Below are 14,648 nucleotides of genomic sequence, written 5' to 3' on the forward strand. Positions count from 1 at the left end.
TACATGTCTATGTCGAAAACGAACTTTACAACATTGGTGGGGGGGAGGGGGCGGGGAGAGGGGATGATGGGGGGGGGCAGGATGGGAAGGGATGGGAAAGGGAAACAAAGGAGGAGGCTACAATGCTTGATAAGAAATGTACTCATTATCTTGCCCATGTAATTGTAACCCCTCGGTACAGTATTTTCACAATAAAAAAAAAAACGAATCTTCATTATAGATATTGGTGTATTGGGAAATTCAAAGGAAAATTCTTTAAGTAAATGATCACATGGGGTAAATTATGATATGCTAATGGAAAAATTAATGCATGAAGAAAGAAAAACAACACTGTCAAGAATATCCTGCTTCCCCTTTGTTAGCTTAGGTAGCCAACACATGTCAGAGAGAATTTGAAAATATATTTTAAAAGAATACAGTAATCTTTATTATAGAACGTAAGTTTTCACCTCTTTATCTCTTTTTTTGGGGGGGGGTCCGGTCATGGGGCCTGAACTCTGGACCTGGGCGCTGTCCCTCAGCTCTTCAGCTCAAGGCTAGCGCTCTACCACTTGAGCCACAGCGCCACTTCCGGCTTTTTTCTTTTTGCTTATGTGGTGCTGAGGAATCGAACTCAGGGCCTCAGGCATGCAAAGCAAGCACTCTACCACTGAGCCACCTTCCCAGCCCCTTCATATCTTATTGATTATGGTTTTCTGTAAAACTTTTCCTAATACAGTTACTGACACAGTATACATATACATTGAATTTTCAAACTTACTATGAGGAGAAATATCATGCAAGTGAGTTTAGTTTCTGCTGAATGCTCTTTTAGGCTTACAGACCTCTAATGTCATGTTTGCTCTCTGGGTAGAGTATATACAGAGAAATCTCAGAAACAAGGCATCTGGTTCTCCTTCTTAAAAGGGTACCACTGCTCTCAGGAAAGGCCCCACCCTCATGACCTCATCCCATCTGGGCATTTCCTTCCCAAAGTAATTTCTAAACACCAGCACAGTTTTGCTTAGTGCTAAGAGACAAATGGTAATTTATTTTAGATAAAAATCAAAACGTCATAAGATTTTATCATGACATCTAGTCTGTGAAGAAAATTTAAATTTAAAAAGTGTACCCTAACATCAGGATACACAACAGATATGCATTATTCTCTCTCCCTCCCCTGGAAGCTTACCTATGTAATCTTTTTCCAATCTTTCTTGGCTACCAGAAAGATTTGAAAATGTTAGTGGCAGGTGATACTTGCATGCCATTTCACATTAACTATTTTAATTTTTATTTTCACTCAAAGAGATATTAATGCTTTAACATGAAAAGGACATTCATAAATCACACTGTAGGAATTCTACCTGTGAGACTGCTTCTGACAATATAGTACAACACTATGATTCCTGCCTTCCTTCTAACTTTAACCTCAAGGCACTAAAGATAACCATTCTGTACAGAAAGTAGGTAGTAATTCAGTTTCCCATTCAGTAGAAACCATAGCTTCACCTCAATTTTAACAGCTGAAATTCTTATGTCCTCCCTGGGTCATATCTGGTCACTTTTAAAACCTCTTAAATTCAGTTACTATGGAACCCATGGATATCATATAGTATCCCCTGGGCAAACTGAAAAGTAAGTCAGAAAATGCCTTTCTTTAATAGCTTCTTTTCAAAATTGTCCAAAGAATATTTTATATTGAGCACAATTTATAGGACACTTTACATTTTTCTTATGATAGGTGGCCGGGCTGTTGATTGAGATCTTACCTCATAAGCTTGTACTGAAATTCAACAAACTGCATTTCAATTACCCCAGGTTCTTTTGGTCTTCCATTGGTGTCACAAAAATAAATTGCTATAAAACTTTGAAATCATATACCGCTAGAGGTTTTTCTACACCAGCTTGGCAGGCAATCACAGAAGCACATATTTGGATAAAGATGAATCAAAGGAATTCTGATAGGCAGAAAAACATTAGAAGACAAAGCTAGTACATATTTTCAATTCTAAAGGGGTTTTTTTTGAAAACTAAATAACACCATTTAGGTTTTACTAAGCACTAGTCTTCTGTGCAGTTTATTTGCCACTTTATTATTTTTACTTTATTGTTGTTGTTGTTATCCGTCGTGGAGCTCTTCAGCTCAAAGCGAGCATTCTACCGCTTGAGCCACAGTGCCACTTCCAGTTTTACTGGTAGTTTATTAAGATAAGAGTCTCACAGACTTTCCTGCCTGGGTTGGCTTTGAACCGCAATCCTCAGATCTCAGCCTCCTGAGTAGTCAGGATTCCAGCCAATCAAGATCCCAACAGAGGAAATCTGAATCTGTACATTTCTGCTTGTATCTGTGCTGATAGGCCACTGAAGATTTCAAATTCAGATGAATACAATCCAAGCACAAAGAAGTTGAGCTAGGCTTAAAATTCTACATGGAACATGTGTTATATAAAATTGGTATTGAAGCATTATATGATAAACTGTACTTTAGTTTCACTGGGTATATGTGACTGCCACCAGGGCAAAAGTTTTCCTGAGTAAAAATATGACCAAAGCACTGTGATGATGATAGACTTAGAATGAACTAGAAAAACTCTTATGCTGCCTTCTTGGCCAATCAAAACTAAACAATTTTCAAAGGATGTTCAATATAAAAATACTTGTATCAAAAAAAACCTTGTATGAGGTAATAAATTCTGTGAGAAATGACAACTGTTTAGGGCATCTACTTTTAATTGAGATGGAATTAGGAATCCTCCTTCCTGAAAAGAACTTTAAAAAAGCCACACAAAAGCAATACAACAATTCGTTCAGGCAAAGAATGGTCTTTTCAGAAACAATAAAGTGGCCAGGGCAATAATGCCTCAGCTCAATGTCTAAAGAGAAAATCCCAATGATATCTTTCCTTTAGCAAATAAAGAAAGGATTCCCTAGAGATTTGGTGAGTTGAGAAAACTTTGCTGAAAATAATATTTTCTTAGTAGGAAAAAAATGCACCCATAGAACAACTCAAAATAATAGTTTGGAATGAAAGAAGTTAGGCATAGAGTTCATATAAGAAAAAGGTAGATTTATATTGACATCTGATCACTGTTTACAAGGTAGAATCAACTTAGGATAGGAAGACATATTAAGCCAGAAAGTAAATTTTGGAGGGGAGAAATATAGCTACTCTATTCGCAGTACTTTCATAAGTGAAGGTCAAAGCTTATTAAATACTCCATTTGACATATATGTAGTTATATATAAGTAGTATGCTATTTGTATATGCTATCTAGCATATATTAATTCAATTAACTTACTAGATGGAACACATGACATATATGTACTATGTTTTCAATTATATCTTAATAAAACCATAAAAAATTTCTAGTTCAGACATAATGTTTTAGTAAAGTTGGGTTTTGTATTTGACCTGTGAGGACATATAGAATTTTATAAAAGAAACAAAAAGAAAAGATTTTCTTGGCTTGACAGCTGTCACAATCATAGTAGGAGTAAATGGTTTGAGAAAACTGTAACTTGAACCCTTTCTATGGTTAGTGATCATAAACATCTGTGGCTTAGAACAATATGGGTTCATTACTATACACATTTTTTTGATCAGGAGTGTAAGCATGGGTGTTTAGTTTCAAATTACTGTTGTAACAAATTATAAAAATTCTCAGATGTTTAAAAACACAGATTTATTTTCTTACACTTCTGGAGATTCATGCATCTAAATTAATCCACATTGAGGATACTTCTTGCACTTTTCTGCCATTCTCAGATGAAGAACAAACACAAGACCCTCTGGTCTGCAAGTGTTCAACATAAATCAGTTATTAGGTCTGGCTTACTTAATACAATTTTTTCCAAGTTTTCCTGTTTTCTGACAAAAGTTACAATATTGTTCTTTCGGGTGGATGTGTAACATTCCATTTTGTATATACACCACATTATCTTGATCTATTCATCCATTGAGGGGCATCTGGATTGATTCTATATCTTGGCTATTATAAATAATGCTGCAATGAACATGATTATGCTGGTAGCTTTAGTGACCTTGTTTGTGGCCTTGGGTATATGCCTAGGAGTGGAATTTCTAGGTTATGAGGTAGTTCTCAGTTTAGTTTTTTTTTTTTTTTTTGAGGAACCTCCATACTGCTTTCCAGAATGGTTGAACAAGTTTATATTTCAACCAACAGTGTAATAGAATATCCTTTTGGCCTCATCCTCACCAGTATTAATTACTGTTAATTTTCTTGATAATGGTCACTAATGGTGGAATCTCAGTGTTGTTTTGATTTTTATTTCCTTGGTCAGAGATGTTGAAAATTTCTTCATGTCTCTATTAGATTTCTTACTTCTTCTGAGAAGTCTCTCTTTAAGTCATGACTCTATTTATTAACCTATTTATTATTTTTTCAGGATTTAATTTGTGATGATTTCATTTTCTTGAGCTCTAAGTGGATATTAGGCACTTGCTGATCTATAGCAGGTAAAAGTCTCCCATTCTGTAAGCTTTGTACTTAGCATGTTAGCTTTTCAGTTTGTAGTTTTTAGGCTTATGCAATCTTATTTAGAAAACCTTTGTTTGATTTGTTTTGTTTCTGAAAGTTTCAACCTGTGACCAGGAACCCTAGTGTTTGCCCTGTAATAGTTTCATGGTTTCTGGTTTACATTGAGGTAAGTGTTATTTTGTAAAAGAACATCTTTCTCACAGGCTGGCTTTACTGCATTGTTAAATACTTATAAAATTACACTATTACTATGCTTTCTCTTTTTGAAAGAAATCATGTTTGTATCCATGGAGTTTTTATATATAATAATTCACTACATTTGTCAATTTAATTCCAATTAACTTTTTTAAACTGAAAATATAATTCTTCACTACTACCAAAGATTTTCAATTACCACTCAAAAAGATTTTAAATATTTTAAGAAGCATTATAAAGAAAGCAACAATTCAGTTTCATTTTCATCTTAATAAGAGCACTAATTTAATGATTGGAGCTGAGTTGGTTCCATAATGAAGTCTCATGGGTGCTTCATTATATTATAAGCCAGCAACCCAATGATAACTGATTCTCTGAACCTGAAGAGGGAACAATTGACAGAAAAGGAATCAATATAATAGATTATCTTTAGGTCAAGTGTTCTTAAGCAGAAGTAATTGTTTAGTACTTACTTTCATAAATATTCTAGAACCTTGCCATTAAAATATTTATATTTTCAGGCTCTGGTGGCCCATGTTTATAATCCTAGCTACTCAAGAGGCTGAGGATCCTGGTTTGAAGCCAGCCTGGGCATGAAAATCTGTGAGACCCTTACCTCCAATTAACCATCATAAAGCTGGAATGGAGTTGTGGTTCAAGTGGTAGAATGCTAGTCTTTAGTAGCTCAGGGACAGAGCCCAGTTCCTGAGTTCAAGCTCCAGGACTGGCACAAAATGGAAAATAATAAACAATTTATTATTAAGGAAATAATATTTTTCAGTGAAATGAGCCATGAAACATAGACAGTGATTTTATGAAATGCTTTTTACATAGACAAAAATTTTCTTTCTCCTGCGGTTCTTTATGTGGGAACTACTTAAAAAGAATTTACTGTCATGCTTAACGCAACATAAAACACTAGGACCAAACATAAGGCTATGGATAAAAACAAATATGTTTAATGCAAATAACAGTCAAATACATTATATGAATTATGCATGTGTGATAATCCATTTAAAATTTCACAAGTATATATATATATATATATGTACACATATATATCTACTAATATATAAAACACAAATGTACTTATTGAATACCTCTTACCCACACATACACACAGAAGAAACATTTTTACTAGCTCTTATGATGTGATATAAACTCACATTTCATGAGCTCTATCTTAACAGAATGTGAAAGGATTTGGGGAAAGAACAAGGAGTGGTTAATGTTTGGAAGGGGTGTGGTATAGAGAAACAGACATTAATTTAGTATATGCGTGAGGAATTTGAGAGGGAAGCATACAATTATATGAGGATCACATGATTTTATAATGTTATATTTTTCTAGGCAATGTCATTGATAGATTTGTACCTTCATTTATTTCTTACTTTTATTTTTTATTATCTTTCAATGGTTATATGAAGGAGTTTCAATTAAAAGTGTCTGTTTGTGAATGCCATGTACCTTGATTAATAGCACTGCTTTAATCATTCCTCCTCATCTCTTTCAGTTCCACACACTCTCTCAAACTATCTAGTTCCATTTTCACATATGTCCAGTATATATTGTGACTGCTTTTTCCTTTCTTCCTGTCTTCATTCCACCTAGGGCATTTCCTGTGACCTCACCTTCCACTTATCACATTATGTTAATAATTTTACAAGAGATATGTTGGTTCTAAGTAACTTACCAACTATTCAAAATAGTCATTTAAATAAAAATCATGACAAAGGCTAGTACCAATTCAAATAACTGGATAGAATTATGTCTGCATTAATTATAGCCTTATGTTTATAAACCTTATTTTTATCATCAATAGAATACAATTATTTTTTGCATTTTGAGGACTATTTAGATAACATATATGAGGCTATCCAGCATAGTATTTTATGTGTTAGATTACTTCCTTCACACTCTTCATATTTGTATAACTTCAAATAAGGGAGACCCATATAATATTTTATGTATAATTTTTGTCACACATTCAACACAAACAGGGATTACAAATAAGATTCAATACCTTCTTGACTACCTGTTACCCACAAACATAAAGTTACTTTAAGAATTATTTATTTGAGTAAAAATAATAGCGAAAAATTTTCGACTTAGGTGCTATTTTACTATTCATAAAACACTAAATGTGGCAATAGTAACAAATGAAATTCAATGGTAAATTGCCCAATTAAATTAGCATATTATATTTACTGGTATAGTCATTACTACTAAATTCAAATATAAACAATATAGTATTAGAAAATACTGAAGCAAATCTTTTCTCTGGTACATTCTATTGGTATGTTTCCTTTACTTTATGAATTCTATCATCTCAGCTTGGTTATAGTACTTACACTTTCTTACTAGAAGAATATTTAATTTGTTTGCAGATAATTTATCAGAATTGGAAGGGCTTGCTTCTCTCACAAGTTGTTTTGGCAGATCAAAAAGTGTTCTGGACTGGTCTGTGTTTGGCTTGAGTCTCTATTGGATATGTTAGAGATAATGAATTAGAGGCAGTCAGAGCCTGTGGATCTTGAGGTTGAAAACATTCCAAGTCATTTTTGGCACAGATGCTTCCTATTCAAAGGTGTTAGTTTTGGAAAACTAGAAAAGTGGGATGGAAGAACATGAAAATGAAATGAATATATAAAGGAAGAACTATGTGCTTTCCAGCCTAAGGAAATGCAAGAATTTAAGTTGTATTACTAATACTGACTTCTTACCCAGTTCCTCTGAAATACATATTTAAAGTGTTGTTAAAGTATTTAGGACAAAATGTCTATTTTTAGTCTAAGAAAAGCAGCAATTAAAAATAAGAATTTATCTGGGTGCCAGGGGCTCCTGCCTGTAATCCTCGCTGCTCAGGAGGCTGAGCTCTGATGATTACAGTTTGCATAAATTGAACACACACACACACACACACACACACACACACACACAAACACACACACACATGTTTACTTATTTATTTATTTATTTGCCCATCGTGGGACCTGAACTCTGGGCCTGGACACTGTCCCTCAGCTCTTCAGCGCAAAGCTAGTGCTCTGCCACTTAAGCCACAGCACTACTTCTGGCTTTTTCTGCTTATGTCATGCTGAGAATCAAACCCAGGGCCTCAGGCATGCAAGGCAAGCGCTCTACCACTGAGCCACCTGCCCAGCCCCTTTCTATATATTTTAAAATTAATTGTAGGGCCCAAATTTTAAAAAAATGTTGAGTGATGTGTTTACTTGTCTCTACAATAATAATTTTTTAATTAAATTATCTTGTTAATACTTTAAAAAGATCATTTTTTTTCTAAAATGAAGAAAATGAATACAGCTTGGTGTTTCAAATGGTCAGTGGACCAAATCTCAGTTATATTGTTTAGTATCTGTGTGGCTTGTCATTTTACCCATTGTCCTGTGGAGAGCATTTTAGTTGCACAGGTTGGTGCAGTGATTCATACCTAGAATCCAGCTGCTCTAGGGAGGTAAACAGCAGGATCGCAGCTCAAAATGGACCCTGGCAAAAAGGGAACAAATCCTCATTTTACTCAATAACACAAGCATGGTAGTATTCAACTGTGCTTCTGGCTAAAAAGGAGGTACTATAGCTAGCCCTGGGCAATAACAAGATAATTCTAAAAATGATTACAGCAAAAGAGGCTGGTAGTATCACTCAAGTGGTAGAAAGCCTACTTGACAAGTTCAATGTGAAGAATTTCAACTCCAATTTGAAGTCCCTAAATTGTAAAAGAGAAAAATAGAGAGAATGTGTACTTTTTCAGTATGAATATTTTTCCAAGTTCATTCAGCTGTATGTGTGTGTGTGTGTATGCGCATGTGTGTATGTGTGTGTAAGAAATCCAGCCAGAAAGGGACAGAGACAAAGAGAGAGAAGGATCTGTGTAAGAGATAGATTTTAGAAAAGCCACTCACATACATTTACAAAACGAGCCTCAAAATACAGATCCACTTTAAAATTTTTCGTTCTGAATTTTAATTACAGAATGAAAGCTAGTGAAAGGGAAGACTGAAACAATTTATATAAAAAGCTACCTTTATTCAAGTTATAAATTAACTGCCATAAAAGAAAAGAAAATATGTAGTTAACTTGACATAATAGACGTGGAAATGCGAAACATATCTTGGGGAACTCTGACAATTATGTAAGGAAAGAGGCATCCACAATATTAAAATAAGCAAATCTGGCCTACTTTTTCATATCTGTCACTATCACTGAACATGCTAATGGCAAATAATCAGGGCAAAGTCATAGCTTTAAGTTTGTGGATATTGTCTAATTTAAAATGACACATCAGCATTGGGAACAGAATTTCCAGGAAATAGCATTCATACCAAGACAAAACTTTGAAACCTTTAAAAGGAGCTCCTGGATATTTTGCAGATGGTAACATTATATCAGAACCTAACTTGAATGTTCATACTATTCCTGTGGACACTGGTGGCATACATCACTAGTCCTAGCATATGTGAATCGTGAATTCAATGTGAAACCTTGTGAATCATGGTTCAATGCCAGCTTGGGTAGAAAAGTCTGCTAGATTCCATGTTGAATAAAGCAAGAAAAAATTCAGACTAGAGTTATTCCTGAGGTGATGGTGACATTTGTGAGCAAGAGAGCCTAATGAGAACCAAATGCCACGAGTTCAAGCCCTAGCACAAAACACACACACACACACACACACACACACACATATATATATATATATATATATATATATATATACATATATATGCTATATGTTTTAAAAGTCTATAATGTAGAGGAATTTGAAGACACATATGTAAATGTTTTCTGTAATATAAACCAGAACAGCAAAACAAATAATACCAAGATAATAAGAAACTCAGCTTTATTGTGGTGATATTTGAAAGCACATGTATAAAATTTTGTCAGAAAAACAATTGTAATTTTTCTGGAAAGAAAAACAAAGAACAAATAGATTGCTAGAGAACCCACAGCTGGTAAGCAGCTTAGCTGTCACGGATTACAATGTAATTATGTTTCATTCTCAAATCTGGTCTCTTATCCCTGCCACCATTCTGTATTCTAATTACGCTTATAAAAACAAATTGTAAAATGACAAAAAGACAGGGTAAAAAAATATGATTTATATATGCCTCAATATACCTTTGGAAATTTCACAGAAAGTAGCATCTATCAATAAAGATCTCCAAAATACAGGAATTCACTTGAGTAACTAGAAAAATTGTGAAGAGTGATTGGTATGGGAGGGCTGGGAAGAATGGCGAAAAGGGCGTGATACTAATTAAAGTTTATTTTTTTACTTATAAACTTATTTGTTGAATGGTAACTGCTTTGTACAGCTATTTGAAGAATATGAGGATACATTTTTTTAAAGTATTATAATTTTTGTATGTACCCCAATGGTGCAATAAGATTTCTTTACCAAGCCATATAAAGAATGCAATTCCATGGTCTCAGTTTGGGGTAAATATTTATATGCAAACAAAAGCTATTCAATATTTTTTATTTACAAAAACATTTAATTCCCTGATTTTTCAGGGTTAACATTAAAGATAAATTACTGCATGTTAATTTTAATCCCATTTTTAAATACCAACAGTTTATCCCTTGGAAATTCCATTGCAGTAAATTAATTTACATTATAATCTCAAGAGTAAGTATCTCCACCACAGATTACTTGTTAGATGTTAGGACTCTACATATACTTGGACACAAAATACCTTTCTAAAGCTTGACAATTTTATTAAATTTCAAAAAAAAATTTAAAAAACTAAAATAAAATTTTTTATAATTTTTGTTTCAAAATTTTGATACAAAGTAAAATGTTTTTCTATTTGTCTGCAAGTTTAGAGATCCATGATGCCTTCCCCACCTCCCCTCAGTGATGGGGCTTGAACTCTGGGCCTGGACACTGTCCCTGAGGTCTTCAGCTCAAGGCAAGTACTCTACCACTAAAGCCACAGTGCCACATCCGGTTTTCTGGTGGTTAATTGGAGATAAGCATCTCACAGACTTTCCTGCCTGAGCTGGCTTTGAACAGCAGCCCTCAGATCTTCCTGAGTAGCTAGGATTATAGCCATGAGCCACCAGTGCCCCATTACAAGATAATTTTTGAAGTGAAGATTTGTTAGGAATAGTATTGACAAAAATACCGAAGCACATAGTGATATAAAGATGTTTTATTTTTCAAACTAAAGCAAGATTTATATTATGGATTTAGAGGTTCTTTTAACATAGAAATTATAGCATTTAATATTGCTGAATTATTATTTATTTTTAGTTCTAGCCTCTCTTAGTCCTTATCATTGTGAAATTGAAATTTGAGGATGGGTTTTGAAACTTGAGAGGAAAAGAAAATCATATAAATTATAGATAATAAAGGATTTGTTTCCTCTGTGCGTTTAGATGCTAAGAAACTTACTTTGTTCCCTACTGATGAAAAGTTTACTCCTGGATGTACTTCTTGCCATTTGACTTTTCTTTTCCAATCAAGTAGCTAGCAATTTCTGTTTCCTTGCCTATGGATAGAGTAAACAGAAAGCATATTTACATTTGCTTTGAAAACATCCCTTTCTCAGGCTGGAACTCCAGAAGTCTCAATTGATTGAGAGTATTTTCCAAGGTGCTGAGGAAAACAGAGACAGAAAATCACTTCGAAAAAGAAATGTCATTTTTCGACATAACGACTTGTACATCTCATTGTTGCAATGGGTCCACCTGTATCCCTATTTAAACGATTTGTTTTTTTCCCTTCCCCTCACAAGGGGAAACAAAGGAAGAGGCAACACTGCTTGATAAGAAATGTACTCATTACCTTGCCCATGTAATTGTAACCCCTCTGTATGGTATTTTCACAATTAAAAAAAAACTAAGATTAAAAAAAAGTTAAAGAGTAGAGAATCCAGTTTCACTGCTAAGAATGAGTATGGATTTGCTAGCCATGAAGAGATACACAAGTTTTGGAGGTCCTGAGTAGCAGAGTGAAGAGGAACTAAACACCCAAATTGAGCCAATAACATTTTGAGCCTTTCGCAATTTATGTGTGTAAGTTAATGATTAACATTCTAATATGAATGGTTGACAGCAACATAGCATAAAGCCTGCTCACATAGCAAAGTCACCATCAACCACCAAGTTGTCATTTTTGTCCAGTCTGGTGAGTTCAAGAGTTCATTCAAAAATCAGGTCAATTTTTTTTTTAAAAAAAGGTCAGATTCATTATATGCATAATACCTTTCAAACTCATTACACAAATCACAAATGAGCTGATGAACTAAATTTATAAGAACATGATAATTAAGATCTCTACTAATCAATAGCTGTTTAAAACATTAAATGTAGAAACTAATGTATCCTTGAAGTATGTAAGAGAAAATTAGATGCATGTCTAGAAATCAGAGACAATACATACTAGAAATTATCAGGTATAAAGAGGTGCTATCACAGATTTTGTCATACGATAGCTACATTAAAATATTCCTGGTGTATCCCCAGGATATATACCCTCCCAAATATATATTTAGTATTCATGTCATTAACAGAATGTTAAATCTCATAAAGAACATTATTGATCACATATATAAACTCATACAAAATACAGCATATTGAGTATTTGGACATAAATAATTGAAATGAATGCTGTTCCTCATTAAAATATCATTGCCTGTAACTTCTTTGTATAACTACTTAACAATTAAAAATTGTTAATTTCAAAAGGATTAAAGAATTCAAACTATCAACAAAAAGATCATTGACCACAATATTTAAACAAGGACACTTTATTCCTCAAACTTGAAATTTCTTCATGTCTTAAGACAAGGCTTAGCTATTAGGAAATAATAATTTGGCAAGCATATGAATCCTTCAAATTTGATATTTAATTGGCTAGTGATTTTTGAATTGGATCAGCACTTTTTTTGGGGGGGGTCATCAGTTTTGGGACTTGAACTCAGGGCCTGAGCTCTGTCTCTGAGCCTCTTTGTAATCAAGGCTAACACTCTACCACTTGAGCCATAGCACCACTTAAGGATTTTGAGTTCCAGGTATATTTTAGATATGAGACTCTTGTCCGTTGTATGGTTAGTGAAGATGTTCTCCCAATCCGTGGGCATTCTATTGATCTTGCTAGCTATGTCCTTTGCCATGCAGAAGTTCTGAAATTTCATGTAATCCCATTTGTCCAACCTTTCTTTGATTTGTTGTGTTTCTAGGTCTCTTTTAAGAAAATTTCGGCCTGTGTCAAGGAGACTTAAGATTTCTCCTATTCCATCCTGTAATATTTTCAGAGTGTTTGTTTTAACTCTGAGGTCTTTGATCCATTTGGAGTTGATTCTGGTGCAGGGTGATATATAAGGATCTAGGTTTAGTTTTCTACAATAGTTAACCAATTTTGCCAGCACCATTTACTGAAGAAGCTGTCTTTCTTCCATTCTATCTTTTTTGCTCCCTTATCGAAGATTAGATGGCTATAGGACTGTAGGTTCATTTCTGGGTTTTCAATTCTATTCCACTGGTCCTGAGGTCTGTTCTTGTGCCAGTACCAAGCTGTTTTGATTATTATGACTTTGCAATAACTAGTATATGTCTGAGACAAAGCAGAAAAGGTCAGATAAGTTGATGTTAGGTGAAATGAACCCCAAGATAAGTATTCAAATGTTTTTGCTGTCATGCAATTGTTTCTAATATATTTATATTGTATTATTTATATATATTTCTTTCTTGTTTGTATGTTCCTCCCCCTGGTAAAACCCCTGCTTTCACTGTATTTGATGTTGGTATAATTTGTGGAGGGGAAGGGCAAAAACAAATCGTTTAAATTGGGATACAGGTGGACCCATTGCTACAATGAGATGTACAAGTCGTTATGTCAAAAAATGAACTTTACTTTGGCTGGAGGGAGGGTGAGGGGGAAGGGGACCTAGGGGGTAGTGGGCAGAGATGGGAAGGGATGGGAAAGGGAAACAAAGGAGGAGGCAACAATGCTTGGTAAGAAATGTACTCATTATCCTGCCCATGTAATTGTAACTCCTCTGTACAGTATGTTCACAAATAAAATTAAATTAAATTAAAAAAAAAGAAATGTACTCATTATTTGTCCATGTAATTGTAACCCCTCTGTACGGTATTTTCACATTTTTTTTAAAGGATTTGAATAGTAATTGGAGATAAGCGTCTCATGGGGACTTTCCTGCCCCAACTGGCTTTGAACCTCAATCCTCAGATCTCAGCCTCCTGAGTAGCTAGGATTACAGGTGTGAGCCACTGGAACCCAACACGTTTTTTGTTGTTTGTTTTTCCATGCTTTTTATTGTAAAAATACTGTACCGAGGGGTTACAGTTGCATGAGTAAGGTAATCAGTACATTTACTATTGAGCATTGTTACCCCCTCCTTTATTTTTCCCCTACTATCCCTTCCCTCCCCACCTCCCCAATTCCTCCCTCCCCCTACCCAAGTTGTAAAGTTCCCAACATGTTTTTAAAAGTTAATTCTGTAAAGCTCTTTAAAAAGTTTAATCTTACTCAGTGCTATCAAGAGATAAAATTGTCGTTCAGAATATATATTTAAAAAGGAAATTATTTGTCTATGAACTTAGGAAAATAAGCTTTCAGCATTGGAGTACAGCTTCAGTAACTTTGTCTGAGCTCTGTAGTTTTTCGTAAAGATAAAATTTTACCATTTTAATATGATCATGTTTTAATAATGCTTTCTATTTAATGATATTTATATTCCTAAAAAACACACTAAAATTAATGTAAATATTTTTCCAGATAGTAAGTGCAGAAATTCTATTGCGTTCAAATTTATAAAATAATGAAAATATGAAGCTACATGAATACATATAGTTTTTCTTCACTTAAAACATTTAAAGAATATATAACTATATTCATCTATCTAACTACATATATATATATATTTCTTGGTTATTTTTTCATTTAAACAGTGATGAGTTTATTTTTACATAGCACATAAAACT

The sequence above is a fragment of the Dipodomys merriami genome, unplaced genomic scaffold, assembly GCF_024711535.1.
Source record: "Dipodomys merriami isolate MVZ:Mamm:240054 unplaced genomic scaffold, mDipMer1.0.p SCAF_10, whole genome shotgun sequence".
NCBI lineage: Eukaryota > Metazoa > Chordata > Mammalia > Rodentia > Heteromyidae > Dipodomys > Dipodomys merriami.